The sequence below is a fragment of the Kogia breviceps genome, chromosome 12 (assembly GCF_026419965.1).
Source record: "Kogia breviceps isolate mKogBre1 chromosome 12, mKogBre1 haplotype 1, whole genome shotgun sequence".
In the NCBI taxonomy this organism is placed as follows: Eukaryota; Metazoa; Chordata; class Mammalia; order Artiodactyla; family Physeteridae; genus Kogia; species Kogia breviceps.
This window is the reverse complement of record NC_081321.1, coordinates 100,968,312-100,982,978: the sequence shown is the minus strand read 5'-3', so window position 1 is coordinate 100,982,978 and position 14,667 is coordinate 100,968,312.

Below are 14,667 nucleotides of genomic sequence, written 5' to 3'. Positions count from 1 at the left end.
TTTTAAAAATCCCCCCTCTTTTTCCACCTTCTCTGGTTTCAACTTACTATTTGATTATTCTATTTTCTGTCCTCTGTTAGCATATCAGTTACCTTTCTTTTAAAAAATTTAGTGGTTTTCTTAGAGTTTGGAATATGCATTTACAACTCATCTAAGGCCACCTTCAAACTACATTATGTTATCACTTCACATGTCATACAGGTTCCTTATAATAGAGTGTTCTGAATTCTTCCCTCCCATTTTTCATAACATTGCTGTCATTCATTTCATTTATTCATATGTTATAATCACTCAGTACATTGTTGCTATTATGAATTTGAAGTTATTTCTTAAATAAATTAAGAATAAGAAAAATAAAGGATTTTCTCTTACCTTCATTCTTTCTCTCATGCTCTTCATTTATGTAGATCTGAATTTCTGACTTGTATAAGTCTTCTTCTCTCTGAAGAATACCTTCTGCATTTCTTGAAGGGCAGGTTTTCTGTTGAAAAATCCCCCCCGCCTTTTTTTTTTTGCGGTACGGAGGCCTCTCGATGTTGTGGCCTCTCCTGTTGTGGAGCACAGGCTCCGGACCCGCAGGCTTAGCGGCCATGGCTCACGGGCCCAGCTGCTCCGCGGCATGTGGGATCTTCCCGGACCGGGGTACGAACCTGTGTCCCCTGCATCGGCAGGCGGACTCTCAACCACTACGCCACCAGGGAAGCCCATTTTTTGATTTTTGAGGAAGTATTTCTCCTTCACAGTAGAAAGGTAACTGTGCTGAATGCAGAAATCTAGGTTGATTGGTTCTGCTTTCAACACCATGAATATTTGACTCCAATCTCTTCTTACATGCATGGTTTCTGATGAGAAGTCTGAGGTAATTCTTTTCTTTGTTCCTCAAAATGGCAAGGTTTTTTTCCTCTGGTTTCTTTCAAGATTTTCTCTTTGTCTTTGCTTTCCTGCAGTTTGAATATAATATGCATATGTGCAGATTTTTAGTATTTATCCTACTTGGTATTCTCTAAGCTTCCTGGATTTGTGGTTTGATGTCTGTTATTAACTTTGGAAAATTCTTAGCCATCATTACTTCAAATATTTCATATTCTCCAGCATCTCTGTTTCTTATCATTCTGCTATTCCCATTACACATATCCAGCTCCTTTTGTAATAGTTTCACATTTCTTGGATGTTCTGTTCCCTTTTTTTTCATACACTTTTTCTCTTCCTAATTCAGTTTTTGAGTTTTTATTGACACATTTTTCAAGAACCTTTATTCTTTCTTTGTCTGTGTCTGCTCTATTTTGATAGCCCATCAAAGGCATTTCATTATTTTGGTTAAAATACTTCTGATTCATGTCATTTCTCTCTGATTCTTTCTCAGACTTTCCATCTCTTTAATTAAATTGCCCATCTGGTCTTGAATGTTGTCTCCTTTTTTCCATTAGAGCCTTTAACATATTAATCATAGATATTTAAAATTCCTAGTCTAGTAATCCCAACATCTGTGTCGTATCTGAGTTTGGTTTTGATGCTTAACTTTGTGTCTTCAGACTGTGTTTTTTCCTTGGCTTTTCACAAGACTTTCTTTTTTTTTTTTTTTTTTTTTTCCTGAAAGCTGGACATGATGTATCTGGGAATAGGAACAGAGGACATCAATTTTTAGTGTAAGTTTTTATGTTGCTCTGCCTGCATGTGATGCCTCCTGATGTGCCAGATCTTCTGGTTTCTTTGCTTGTTGTTTCCACTCCTGTTGTCTTGGGTTTACCTAAGAACTCCTTGTTAAACAGAGTCTGTACTTTGCAGCTTTCTATTGTAACCCCTGCTATCATATTGGAGCCCTGTTGGTGGTAAGGTGTCGGGTAGGGACAGTGTTCTACGGTCTTATGATTAAATTTCAGGTTTTATTATTTGGTCTGAGTTCTTGGGCTATGACCCTCAGAAGTGTTTTTAGTCTTTTTTATTCTTGCCTTAGTGAGACAAAAGGGCTAGAAGTCAGATAAGGCTCTGGTAAAGCGGTTTCTCTTGAGGGCAGGCTCTGTTACGGAAACAGAACCCACTGGGTCTGTTTGGTTACTTTGCCCCTGTCCTTCCCTGATGCGTAATATTTCTTTGATCTTCATTCTGAGACCCAGCTGGAGCTCCTGGCAGTAAAGTCTACAAAAGACTGGGTCCCCAGCAAGTCCACACTCAGCCTCCAGAGATTCTTCAGTCACTGTTTAAGTGTCCTACCAATTCCTGGTCCTGCTGGCTTCTGCTCCCAGGAAGCTGATCTCATATGCAATTCTCTGCATCCCCTGTGTGTCTCTTCAATTTGCCCTGGGACCTCAATTCTCTGATGGAGCTAAGTTGCTGATTTTCAGTTTGCTCAGTTTTTTTGTGTTGCGAAGACAGGAGTGATGACCTCCAAGCTCTTTTTATGTTGGAGATGAAGCTGGAAGTCTTTCCATGTATTTACAAAGGCACAATGTGTAATCACAGCAGCCCAGCAGATGCTTCCCTACAGGCCCCTGGTAGGAGGAGAGAGATGCTCATGACTGGTCCCAGGTTGCTTACTGGTGATGTGCCTTCCCCCCTCCTTCCTTCTTGGCCTGACAGAGGAATGAGGACAGAATACCATGAACACTGCAGCAAATGGTGTAGCTCACAGGCTGATTATAAAATTGGTGCTGTTGGTAAATCTTTCTCTGGGCATAATTCTATCCCCATGGTTCCTCAGCTAAGCAAGCATTGGCCCTAATTAAAAGCCTGGAAACATAAAATAGATAGCTAGTGGGAAGCAGTCACATAGCACAGGGAGATCGGCTCCGTGGTTTGTGACCACCTAGAGGGGTGGGATAGGGAGGGTGGGAGGGAGGGAGACGCAAGAGGGAGGAGATATGGGGACATATGTATATGTATAACTGATTTACTTTGTTGTAAAGCAGAAGCTAACACACCATTGTAAAGCAATTATACTCTAATAAAGATGTTAAAAAAAAAAGAATCATACTTTCAAGTACCTTACATAAGATAAGCAGAAAATTTCTTTGTGGTATCAAAGCTTTCAATATAAATAATTCCTTATCTTATGATTCCTAAAGATTCAATCTGAGATATTTATTTTATAAAACTCATTATACTGACAATATCTTTCAAATAAAGACTTTGAAAATGAAAAAAGAAAAAAAGCCTGCAGGATCTGTCTGACTGTGTCTGAATGTGACCTAACAGGTGTTATGGGAAAGTGGAAGGAGTTAGGATCTCTCCCCAAGGTCAGCCAGACCTGCTCAGCAGGATTGCTTGTGGGCATAAGGGGAAGAAAGACACCATGGCCAAGTGCTGTGACTTCTATCTGTGCAGTGGCCTGTGATTGGTGGGCCCTTCTGGCAGGCCTCATGTGGGTCCCCCCCCACTCGGCTCCTGGTGGGCCCCCTGCTCCCATGTCCAGGGTGTCATGGTCCCTAACCCACACTGCTGCAGACAGCCTCTGTACAGGACACCTGCCCTGCACCCTAATTCTTGCATGGCAGTCAGGGAGATCTTTAAGAGGAAAGATTAGCTACTGCTATCTCAAAGTTCCATGAACCTCCCACATTCCTGAACCAGAATCCAAGCTCCCTCCCTGACTGGGTTGCTGAGGCCTCTCCCATTTCACCTGCCTTCCTGTGTTCCAACCACACGGCTTCCCTGCCTCACCTTAAACCCTCCAAGCTCTCTGCCCCTGACATTTTCCCAGCCTGGCCCTCTGCCTGAGCGGCCTTCCCTCGGCCTCTGTGCTCCTGGCCCCTGGTCTCTGCTGCTCTCTGCTCCCACGTCCCTCCCCAGAGCCTCCCTCCTGGCCATCGCATCCTCACCAACCTGGCTACTCTCAGCCTTCCCCCTGATGGGCCTCACGCAGAAGGAAAGCATCCACATTTATCACATATTTCAAGAGACAGCAGTAAAGCCAGCCTGGGCCCTCAGGTGGGGGCCCTGAGTCACACCTGTTCCCTGTGTACGCGTTTACTAGTTTTCTTTATCGTCTCTTTCTCTTTTCTTTCAGCAAATAAATACCTATCTTGCTCACCTCTGTGTTCTCAGCACCTAAAGTGTCTCTGACCCTCTGCAGACCTTCAGAACCTATTTATTGAATAAAAGAATGAACCTGGCGATGCTGCTGTCCTTTAGGGTGGCTGAAACCCAACAGGGGACAAGACCCTGTGGGTCGGGGTGGCCCCGGGGACGGTGGTGCCCCACGTTCCCTGTAGGGACTTCCACACCTCTCTCTGGAAGGCACGGTGGAGGCCGTCTTCAAACCCCCATGCAGAGAAGGCAGGAGAAAAAGACCAGATTCTGGGTGGGGGCGGGAGAGTTGGGGAGGCTGTTAAGCCCATAAAAAAGCCCTTTTACATTTGCTGCTGTAAAACTTTATAGGGATTTCTCAACACACGACATGAATAATAACCATGCTTTCTTTTCAGTAATTGCCAAACCAAGAAGCCTGTGAGGCCCTTTGCGGGCAGGATAATCCCTGGGCACCAGCCCTGGGCAGGAGGCCCCCTCAGAAGGCACTCGGTGTCCAGGCGGGCCTGGGAATCAGGCAGCAGCTTTCTGAGGGAGCCCGTTGGATATCCGCCCACCCCGGCCCTCTCGGCAGGCCCAACTGCCTGGCCCACAGCAACCTCCAGCGGCAGGGGTGGAATTGCTCCAGCCTGTTCCAGAACCTTCTCTCCCCCAGTCTGACTGGGGTGACTGGGGGTGGATCTGCGATGATCTCATGCCTTGTATAGGGCTCGATTCTCCCACCATTGGCGGGGGTGGGAGGTGGCGAGCCCCTCCCAACTCTGGGCCTCGTTCCCTCAGCTGGTGAAGGAGGGAGCGGACCGGGCAGCTTATCTCAGGGAACTCAGTCCACACAGGGAGCCCCAGCCCGGCAGAGGCGGGCACGGCCCACTGAGCAGGAAACTGGGGTCTGGGCCTGGGGTGGGGATGGTCAGAGAGCAGAGAGCTAGGTTCGGAGCCGGGAGAAAAGATGCTCCTCTGTCCTCCCTCCTTCCCTTATGAGCTCCTCCCTCTTGCCACAAGTTAGACGGTTCCTTAGAATTTCTCTAGATCAGGCTCACTATACAAAGAGAGCAAATTTAAGTGTCTCTTCTCCCCTTCATCCTATTTCCATTTTCAGTTCCCAAAATGTCACAGGTTGTCTCTCCCTGGCGCCCACGCTCTATAGCAGCCTATCACACAGGTAATAATTTATGCTGCGACACCCAGGTGTGGGCTCATGGGTCTGATGCCCGGGCTGCAGGGCTGGCAGCGCATGTACACCTGCAGAGCTCCCTCCCTGCAATCCTTCCACCCGGGCTGCAACTCACCTGACAGCTGACGAGGCAGCGTCTGGGAGGAGACTGATATGTTCACTTTCATGGGTGTCCTGCCCACAGGCCAAGGCTTCTTCCATGGCCCGTGCAGGCAGACAGGGCAGGCGCCCTTCTCCCTGACAGCCTGGGGTTCAGGATATGTGTGTGTGTGTGTGTGTGTGTGCGTGTGCGCGTGCACGAGTGCACATTTGTATATGTGTGGGGTATGTGTGTACATGTGTGTAAGTAGATGTGTGTGCCTGAGTGACTGAATGTTTATGTATGGGTGGAAGTATATTTGTGTATGTGTGCAAGTAGGTGACTGTGTGCATATGTACATATATGTGTGAGCATATATATCTGTGCGTATGTGTAGGCACATATGCATGTGTGTTTATGTACATGTACACACATGTGAGGGTGCACATGCACACACGTTTGTCGTGTGCACATAAATGAGTGTGTGTGAGCATACATGTGTGTGGTTTGTACATATGTTTGTGTGCATGTATATGTGTGCATACGTGCATTGCTGAGTATGTGTGCACATGTACATGCATGAGTGGACATATCTGTGTGTGCACGTATACACTGTGTTTGCATATGTGTACATATCTGTGAGTGTGTGTGCACACGTCTCAGAAGAGCAAGGAAGGGCAGCCACGCCTGGGATGCTCATCCTGGTTTTACCTCCCAGGCAAGCCTCCCATGCAGAGCACCTGCACTGACAAACCCTAGCCCTGTCATTGTCCCCAGGGCCTCCGTCCTGGCACCGTCCCCGCCCGGGGCCTGGGGTCTCCCTGCCCAGGGCTGGCCCTCCTTCCTAGGTCCTCGGAGTGGTCCGTCTGCCTTTCGAGCTGGCCCCTGAGGCAGCATGCCCTCGCCTAGCATCTCTGCCGCCCAGGGTCTCTGGAACCTGCAAGTCCAGTGGCCCCTGGGATGGCCCTGCCCCAGCCTGCCCTCTCATTGGGCCTAGAGCCCGGGAGCCTGTGCTCGTCAGCATTGCAGAGACACGGGCCCAGCCGTGGTCACCTCACCGTCTGAGTTAGGCTGTGAGCTCCCTGGTGGTGCGGGGCTGCTGCCTTGTGTCAGACCGGAATCCACGTGGAGGCCCAGCCCAGGCCCTGCGATTTCCTGGTGAGCCCGCAAATGGCAAACACCCACCTCCGGAGTGTTTTTGTGACGGGCTCATTCCACCGAGAGGGACCTTCTCGAGGCTCCTCCGTGTGGCAGCCTGTGTCGGTCCTTCCTTCCCGTCCGCGGCTGAATAATGTTCCTTCATCTGCATCGACCACGATCTGCTCACCCACTCTTCCCTGGATGGACGCGCGGGCTGTTTCATCTCCTGGCAGCCGTGCACCTGTGTGTGCACGTTTGCGTTTCGCTATTATTTCAGGTCACAAGGAGCACGCGTGATCATGAGCCTCAGGAGGAGCAGCAGCTTCTTACAGACCCGCTCACTCTGTCCCCACCAGCTTTAAATCTGCTAAATCGGGCACCAGGTCTGCAGTTTCCCGCCCACAGTGTCTCAGAAAAGCCCAAACCAGAGGCCACCGCGAGGCTGCAGCGGGGGGCGATGCTCCCTCCTTCTCTGGGATGTCCGACACGCAGGTGAATTTCCCGCCCGCCCCAATTTCTGTCACCTCTGTTCTCGTGTGTTCTCGTCTCACGCTGGTGAGAGAATGTGGTTTAAAGCAGGCTCGTCGCAGGGCATCGCACAGGAGACTGGGGCGGCACTCCATCATCTGCCCGTGACAGATGGATAGGAGCTAATTTCCTTCCCTGGGTTCTGACAGAGCGCCCGGCTCACAACGTCTCTCTTATCTGTCAAGGGGAAGAACAATGGGGCTGCGTGCCACCCCCTTCGTGCGGGATCCAGCCCACTTTGTCAGATTCGGCACCGAGCCTCGTTGCCGTTACCCATGCACGTGTTCTGATAACATACAAACTCATGCGGGTCACCTCCCCAGCAACTTCAACGACGCTGCATGCAGCAGAGAGGAGGGCGCTGCCCAATACAGAAACACTGCATGGGCACAGCGTAAATGAGAAACCGTCCAGACACAGGAAAGACGCAAGACCAGAATTCATCTTTCATGCCGCTTAAACGTCCAAAGCCACAGAGAGCATCGCCCTTTGTCGCCACGGGCCGGGGACGCCCCGTTCTCGACATCACCGTCTGCAGCTGAGAGAACATCCAGCATCCCGAGGTGTGCCCCTGCTCAACTCAAGGCCTGGGGTCTCAGAAAAGGCAGGCTGCACGTTGGCTCCAGGAGGCTGGATACATGGGAGTTTTTGCAAAAAAACCCAGGTAATCAGAGCATCAAAAGAGCACTGTTAATTAAAAAAAAAAAAAAAAACAGACATGTCAAGTTAATGAATTTAGCAGTTTTCTAGGTCTGGGAAGATGCAAGAGTCTGGGCTCGTTGAAATCTTTCCTTTGATGAGCACCTTTAGGCACCCAGGAGCCTGTGCTTTCCCATCCTGGGGTCCCTCGGGGCTCGCCACGGGGGCAGCAGCAGAGGCCGAGGGCTGGATGGCTGCAGCATCCTTTGTTTACAGATGTGGCAGACGACGTTTTTCATCCACAGTAATTATGACCATAGGTCGTTACCCTGTCGGGGGCGGGGGCAGAACACACTTCAGTAAAACCCTGCAGCACGCCCCCCACCCCCAGTTCCCTATTTCGGCCTGAAGTCCTCTTTTCTCATCTCACTCAATGAAACCGCAGTAGCCTGTGTCCCTGGCACCCGCTGTCCCCTCTTCCTCGTGAGCAGGCTTGGCCACTCTGGCCTTACGTGGCCTTGGCAGCTACGTGTCGCTCTGCAGTCGCCGAGTCCTCTGACACTGTCAACGCCGTGCTGCTCTCCGTCCGAGAGTCCCCCCCCCCCCATCAGATCCCTCGGCGGACCCTGCCTTGGATGCCACAGAAGCCAGCACCCCCGGGAGGCTGCGGATTCTCAACCACTGCGCCACCAGGGAAGCCCCGACTCAGATAATTGAGACCAGAAGGCTGTCGCCATTCCTTCCCAGTTGTCTTCCAGGAGTTCCCCATTTGCCTGTGAATCATTTATGAATAACCAGAGGGGCGTCTCGTCACAAGCGTTCCACCACATTGCGCTGTGCCCAGGGCTGCAGATGCCACCTCCCGAAGTGGTGCAAACAAACAATTATCGAGGTCTTACAAGATATTGCACTCAAAATTGTCTGTCAGACTTGGGAATTTCACTTCTCTCTTTTGCAAGATCATTTCAGTACGCACTGCAATTGGATTCTACTTTGCTTTGTAGTATCAATGAAATGTAATAAGGTTAGTAATGATTGCTGAAAACATTCATCACTGAGTCTTTGGAAAGAAGTACCGCATTTGGGGGAAAATAAAAATGTTGATATGCATATAATACATTTGCAGTCAGAGTTGGCCGAGGACCGAGTGCTGAGTTGCAGGACTGGCAGGCAGATGCTCTCCACATCCGGGGTTTCTAGGACCTTCCATCCTTCACTCGTGGGGAATACTCACCTCCTTCTTGGTGGCATGTCTTGCGTTCATCAGGGAGCCTGGCCAGGAGTTGTTGGGAGGCTGAGTAGAAAGGGTGTGGGCTGGGGAGAAAGGGTGTGGACTTTTAGGACAAGTCAGGCTTGGGCACATATCCCACCTCCTTTGGTGGCTAAATGTGTGGCTTTTGGACCTCAGCTTCACCTCGGAAAATGGGGGAATGAAACATAACCCCTGGGTTATTGCAAACATTTGAAGAGACAGGGAATCTAAGAGTCCTACCTGTTTTGAGATGAGGTTTCCCCTTGTCCGGGTGAGCTGCAGACCCTCCCCAGCTCAGGACCTCCCCACAGACTGGGTCTTCATTCAGACCACACCCAGGTTAACCCCACACCTGGCCATCCTTGAGGGGTTAGTGAGGCCCCAGCAACACAACGTATCAGAAGGATGCTAAGGGGCTAATGTAAGCAGAAAACAATCCGCATTTTCTCCCCAAAAGATTGTTTACTCATTAAGAACTAAATTTTATATTCAGAAAATCTAAACCCGCATCTTGGCTCATTACTTTCTTATTGGCTTGAACTCTATGAAATTGTTATTTGTGTAGGTCCAAAAATAGTTGAAAATTGGCAAATTTCAGACAGTTCAACATGATAGGCCTGTGGCTTCAGCCACATCCCCTAGCTTTTCACTGGCCCAGTGCCGGCCTGTTCAGCAGACATCCCAGATAGTTGTGAAAACCAACCCCGAGGGTGGACAATGGGTGCACACTTGTCAAATCTGAACCCTCGTCATAACATGTGAGGCCGTGTTCTGGGCGGGCCGTGGTGAAGGGAGTCTCCTTCCATGGCCAGAATAACTAGAAATTGTATACAAGCCTACATCATCCTTTTGGCTGAACGTTTACAAAAAGGACAAGGCAAAGAATGTGTTTTCCAACTTGAAATTTCAGACAGAAGGTTTTCCTTCTCTCACAGGACATCACTTCTGAACATATGTGAGACCACAGCAAGGCACCATACAAGAGTTTGGCTCTTACTTGGGAAGTTGACCTCCCTCGGTGCTGGTCCAGACGTTGTACAGTGAGGCTGCCTCTGCTCTGAAAGACAGTGGAAAGATACCATCTGGGGATGGATTCTCCTCCAGCTGGACTCAACTTGCAGATAAGGAAATCTCCCTGCATCCACCACCCCCACCAGTGCCGACGGGCGTGGACTCTCGCCTCGGGTTCACATAGTGTGTGTGGTCAGGCTGTGGGTTCGTGTTAAATTTGCAGTCAAAGAATCCGCCTGGGCCGCCAACAGCATAGCTGCTGAAAAGAGACGAGGCCCCGTCACATGGGAAGCAAGTGTTAAGTGTTGTTTCCAGACTCAAGCTTAAACCTTTACATCCATTCCTGTTTAGTGTCAGCTTTTCCAAACTGGCCCTTTGCTCCAGCTCTTTGAGGTCATTTTTGTTCCCGTCTGTCACCCGACAACGCACATTCACCCTCTCTCCTGCACGTTGGATCAGAATTGCAATATGAATCATGTTTACCAGCCATTGACTCTTCATCCATTTAATTCTCTGTTCATGCAAAAATATTTAGTAAGCGAAATTTCAGACAATATTATTAAGACTTTTCCATGGCAGGTTTGGGCTCTGTTTAGCTATCTGTGCCTTTGGATATGATCGTGTAATTGGGTTGAATTCACCCAATTGCCCACTTTCCGCATCTGTACATAAGAAATGTTTGTGGGTTGGGTGGTTGATTTTATTTGTCCCAGAATTAAAGCATTCTAGGATTTAATGAAGAATCAAGTGTTCCTTTATTTTCCCCCATCTTATGACAATATTCAAGCACGCTTCAGCGGTCCGTGAACATAAAGGTCTGTTATTATTAAAATCACTTTAATTATAGCAGCAATTTCCTGTTTATTACACTATGATTGCACGGAGAGCACGATCACGCCTCCTCCTGGCGTGTCTCAGATTCCGCTATCTGTCTGTACGACTGTCGGCTTCTACTCGACACCCGAGGAAGGTATCCAAGGAAGCCTGTCTTCCCGAGTCTCGTTTGCCCTCTGGGTGATGACTAGGATTGATTTCAGAATCCATCAGAGGGCCCGGCACGTGTGAACATCCTTGGACAAGGGGGTGTCTTCGATCTGTGGCCCAGCCCACTTCTCTCCACAGAGGTTTGCTGGTCTGACTTCCGTTCCTCGGTGAGGACTCCAGAACAGCAGCTCTTCTCTCCTACGATGCACTCAGGCATCCCACCCCTCCCAGATGACACTGCCCACTGCGCCACCTGCCCTCCAGCATCTGAGCAGAAAATGACCTCATGTCCAGTACAAAGACACGCCCCTCTGACGAAATGACTTCGAAAAACCCCATTTCTGAGCTCCACTGTAAAGCACAAGATGCAATATTATTGTCATCTGTCCTCAGCATTGAGCTCTAGCTGGTCACATGCTGTCACCGTATGAGGAAGCAGAGGTCAGCGGGGCTGGACATGCAGGCCCCCTGGGGAGGGTGCACAGCATATGGGACGTGCCATCTTCCACGTGCAGAAAGGAGGTCTCCGGAGAGAGGGGACAGAGCAGAGAACCTGAGAGCTGGAGGGTGGTGGAGCCCACGTCAACACAAGAACATCTGGGCATCTGAGCTCAGACTGCAGGGGAAGGCGCCGAGGATTTCAAAGGAGGATGTGGTGGGGGGGATCTGGCTGCTGGACAAGGGGTCCAAACGTGTCTCTCCTCGCCTCATCGCTCCGTGTGGGGTCTACACCCGAGGGTAACACCTGTCATTCCAGAAGCTTCGAGGTTCTTTAATTTCTCAGCTCTCTTGACCCACCCCCAGGGACATACAACTCCCTAGCCTCCCTGGATGGGAATGCGGCGTGTAGTCAGCTGCTGAGAAGGGTGTGGACATCTCAGTTGAGTAGGGAGTCTTGCTGAGGCTCCAGGCCGAGCAGCCCCTGGGTGAGACCAGGCTGTGTGAGACCAGGGGCTTGGACAAAGTCACAGTTCTCTGGCTGGTCCTCCCTTTGTTCTTTCCTGCAGCCCCTGCCCACAGCAGCCCCTCTTTCACTATCTTTGGGAACAAGCACAGATGTCACACATTCCTGGTGGCCTCTTCTGAACACCGGCTGGCCCCTTCTCAACTCTCAGCTTCATGGCCCCTGAGACTCCAGCCTCACTCTGTCATGGCCCTCCTGAGCAGCTGTGATCACTCTTCCTGGCCTGCAACCCCCTCAGTGCCCCCCACCTGAGGGCAGGACTGTCCTTGTCATCTCCATTTCACAGGTGCCCAGTGCAAGGCTGGGTACAGAGATGGGGCCAAATCTTTACTGAATTGATCATTCCATCTCACTCCTGCTCTTGGAAGGGCAAAGGGCAGGCTGTCTGAAAGCCTGGGCTGAGTCCTGGCTGGGACCTCAGCAAGACGCAGTGTCTATGGACATCAGAGTCCTCCTCTGTCATCTGTGGTGACTAATGACACCTTCAGTGCCAACTGGCACAGCTGTATGGGCGGCAATGAGCCAGGGTCTGAAAGCTCTTTACATGAAGAGCTGGCGTCGCCTGATTTTTCATCTGTGGTTTAGAATACAAGCTGCCATCTCTTGTGTGATGTGGCCTTGCTCTGGGGTCCCTAGTGTCCGGCCCCAAGCCTGCAGGACAACACTCCTCGTGGTGTGTGTGGCTCTCACTGGCAATGACGTCAGCGTGTCCTGAGGACGTGTGTGCCCTGGTCTTTGTGGAGCTGCCCCAATACACAGGTGTCCCCACAGCCCCCAGGAAGCCATACTGCCTGGGACAGCCAAGTGTGGACACAGATAGGACATGGGCCCTCGGGTGACATGGGAGGGGTTTGAATCTAGCTCGTCCACCACAAACCATGGGGTCCTCAGGCCACTGAGCCTCCGTGGGCCTCAGCAGGAAGCAGACAAAACTGAAGGAGGGTCGTTTCTGCAGCCTGGCAGGATTCTGGATGTGTCTGCATAGACCCCCACACATTACAGGCATCAACGTGTGCTACACATCCACCCCCACTTGGGAAATCTGTGTCCTGTGTGGGATGTACACACTACAACACACCCAGGATGGGCAAAGCCAGATCCTTGGGCTTATCGCCCCCAACACCCTCTCCCAGCCCCACACAGGAAAGACTCCACTTCTACCTGCCCTCCCAGAGGGCACCTGCCCCTGATGCGTTTGCCTAGAGTGTTAGAAGGACAGCTGTAGCTGCATTTATGGGGCACTTCCATCCACACACTTAACTCATGGGACCCTTAAATCAGCCACTTCAACCTGACACCAAGCACCTGTGTTGTAAGTGGGGAACCGAAGCCTGAGGGGGTGGTGGTGGTTGAAGGGACACAGCCAGGGGTTGATGGAGATGGTGCTGGATCCAGGTCTTGCACGAGTTAAAACCCCCCACTCTCAGCCTCTGGACCCACCCAAACACTGTGTGTCTTAGCACAGCCCTCCACCACGATGGCTAAGGTCCCTTGGACGGACTGGTTCAATGGGCTGCCCTCTGCGGGGCCCCAGTGATGATGCCATCAGAGGTACCGGGGCTGGAGACAGTGGGAGACTCCAGGCTGGCCATCAAGACAGCTTGTCCTGGGGAAGTGGCCAACATGGTAGAGTAGGAAGATCTGGAGCTCACGTCCTCCCAGGAGCACACCAAGATTGCAGCTATTTACAGAGCAACTATCCATGAGAGCTACATGAAGACTAACAGAAAAGACCTTCTACAGCTAATGGTGCAAAAAGGAACCATGACGAGATGGATAGGAGGAGCCAAGATGCAATGTAGTCAAGATCTATACCTATGCGCCCCAAATGGGAGGATAATTATAATCGCAGAGGCTCTCCCCAAGGATCAAGGGTGTCTGAGCCCCACATTAGCTTCCCCAGGTTAGGGGTCCTGCACTGGGAAGATGAGCCCCCAGAACATTTGACTTTGAAACCCAGAGCCTACTTCCAGGAGAACCAGTGGAATGTGGGAAATAGAGACTCCACTCTTAAAGGGCACACACAAATCTCACACATTCCTGGAACCAGGGTGGAAGCAGTAATTTGATGGGGGCCTGGGCCAGCCTCACCTGCTGGCCTTGGAGGGCCTCCCAGCTCCCAGAGAGGCAGGAGCCAACTGTGCTCAGCCCGGGGACATAGACGCTAGCAGCAGTCATTTTTGGGAAAGCATCCCACCATGAGGAACTGGTGCTGGTATGTGCCATTTTGGATCCTCCTTTAGCTTATTAGCACAAGGACATGGCCCTGCCCACCAGACTCTCAGTGTCAGTCTCAAGATGCCCCAGGCCAGGCAGCTAGCTGGGCAGGGACACGACTCCACCCACCAGCAGGCCAATGGCCATAGGATCCTCTGAGCTCTCAGCAGTGCTGGACCTTGTCCCACACACCAGTGGGTAGATACCAGCCATGGGACCACCTGGGACACAGCCAGCTGTATCAGGACTCAGTGCCCTTATCATCAGGCTGGCATCAGACTCAGAACTACCTGGGCTCTGGCCCAGCCCACCTGAAGGTTGACACCAACTCTGGGACCAGCAGGACCCTACAACCAGAGATCCTGGGACCCAGCTCCACCTACCAGTGGTTGGCACTGGCCCCAGGATCCCCAGAGCCCCCACAGGTAGCTGCTGTAGGACTGGCCTTGGACACCAGTGGGCTGGTTCTAGACCTGGGACCACTGCAGCCAGCCAGGTCAAGACCTGGCCCACCCACCAGCATGCCAGCACCACCCTGGGACAGCCTGGGTTCTGGGCCCACCCAACAGCAGGCCAATACCAGCCCTGAGACACCTTTAGTTCTTCAGCCAGTCATGTTAGGATACAACCCCACCCACCAGTGGGCCCTCACCAGC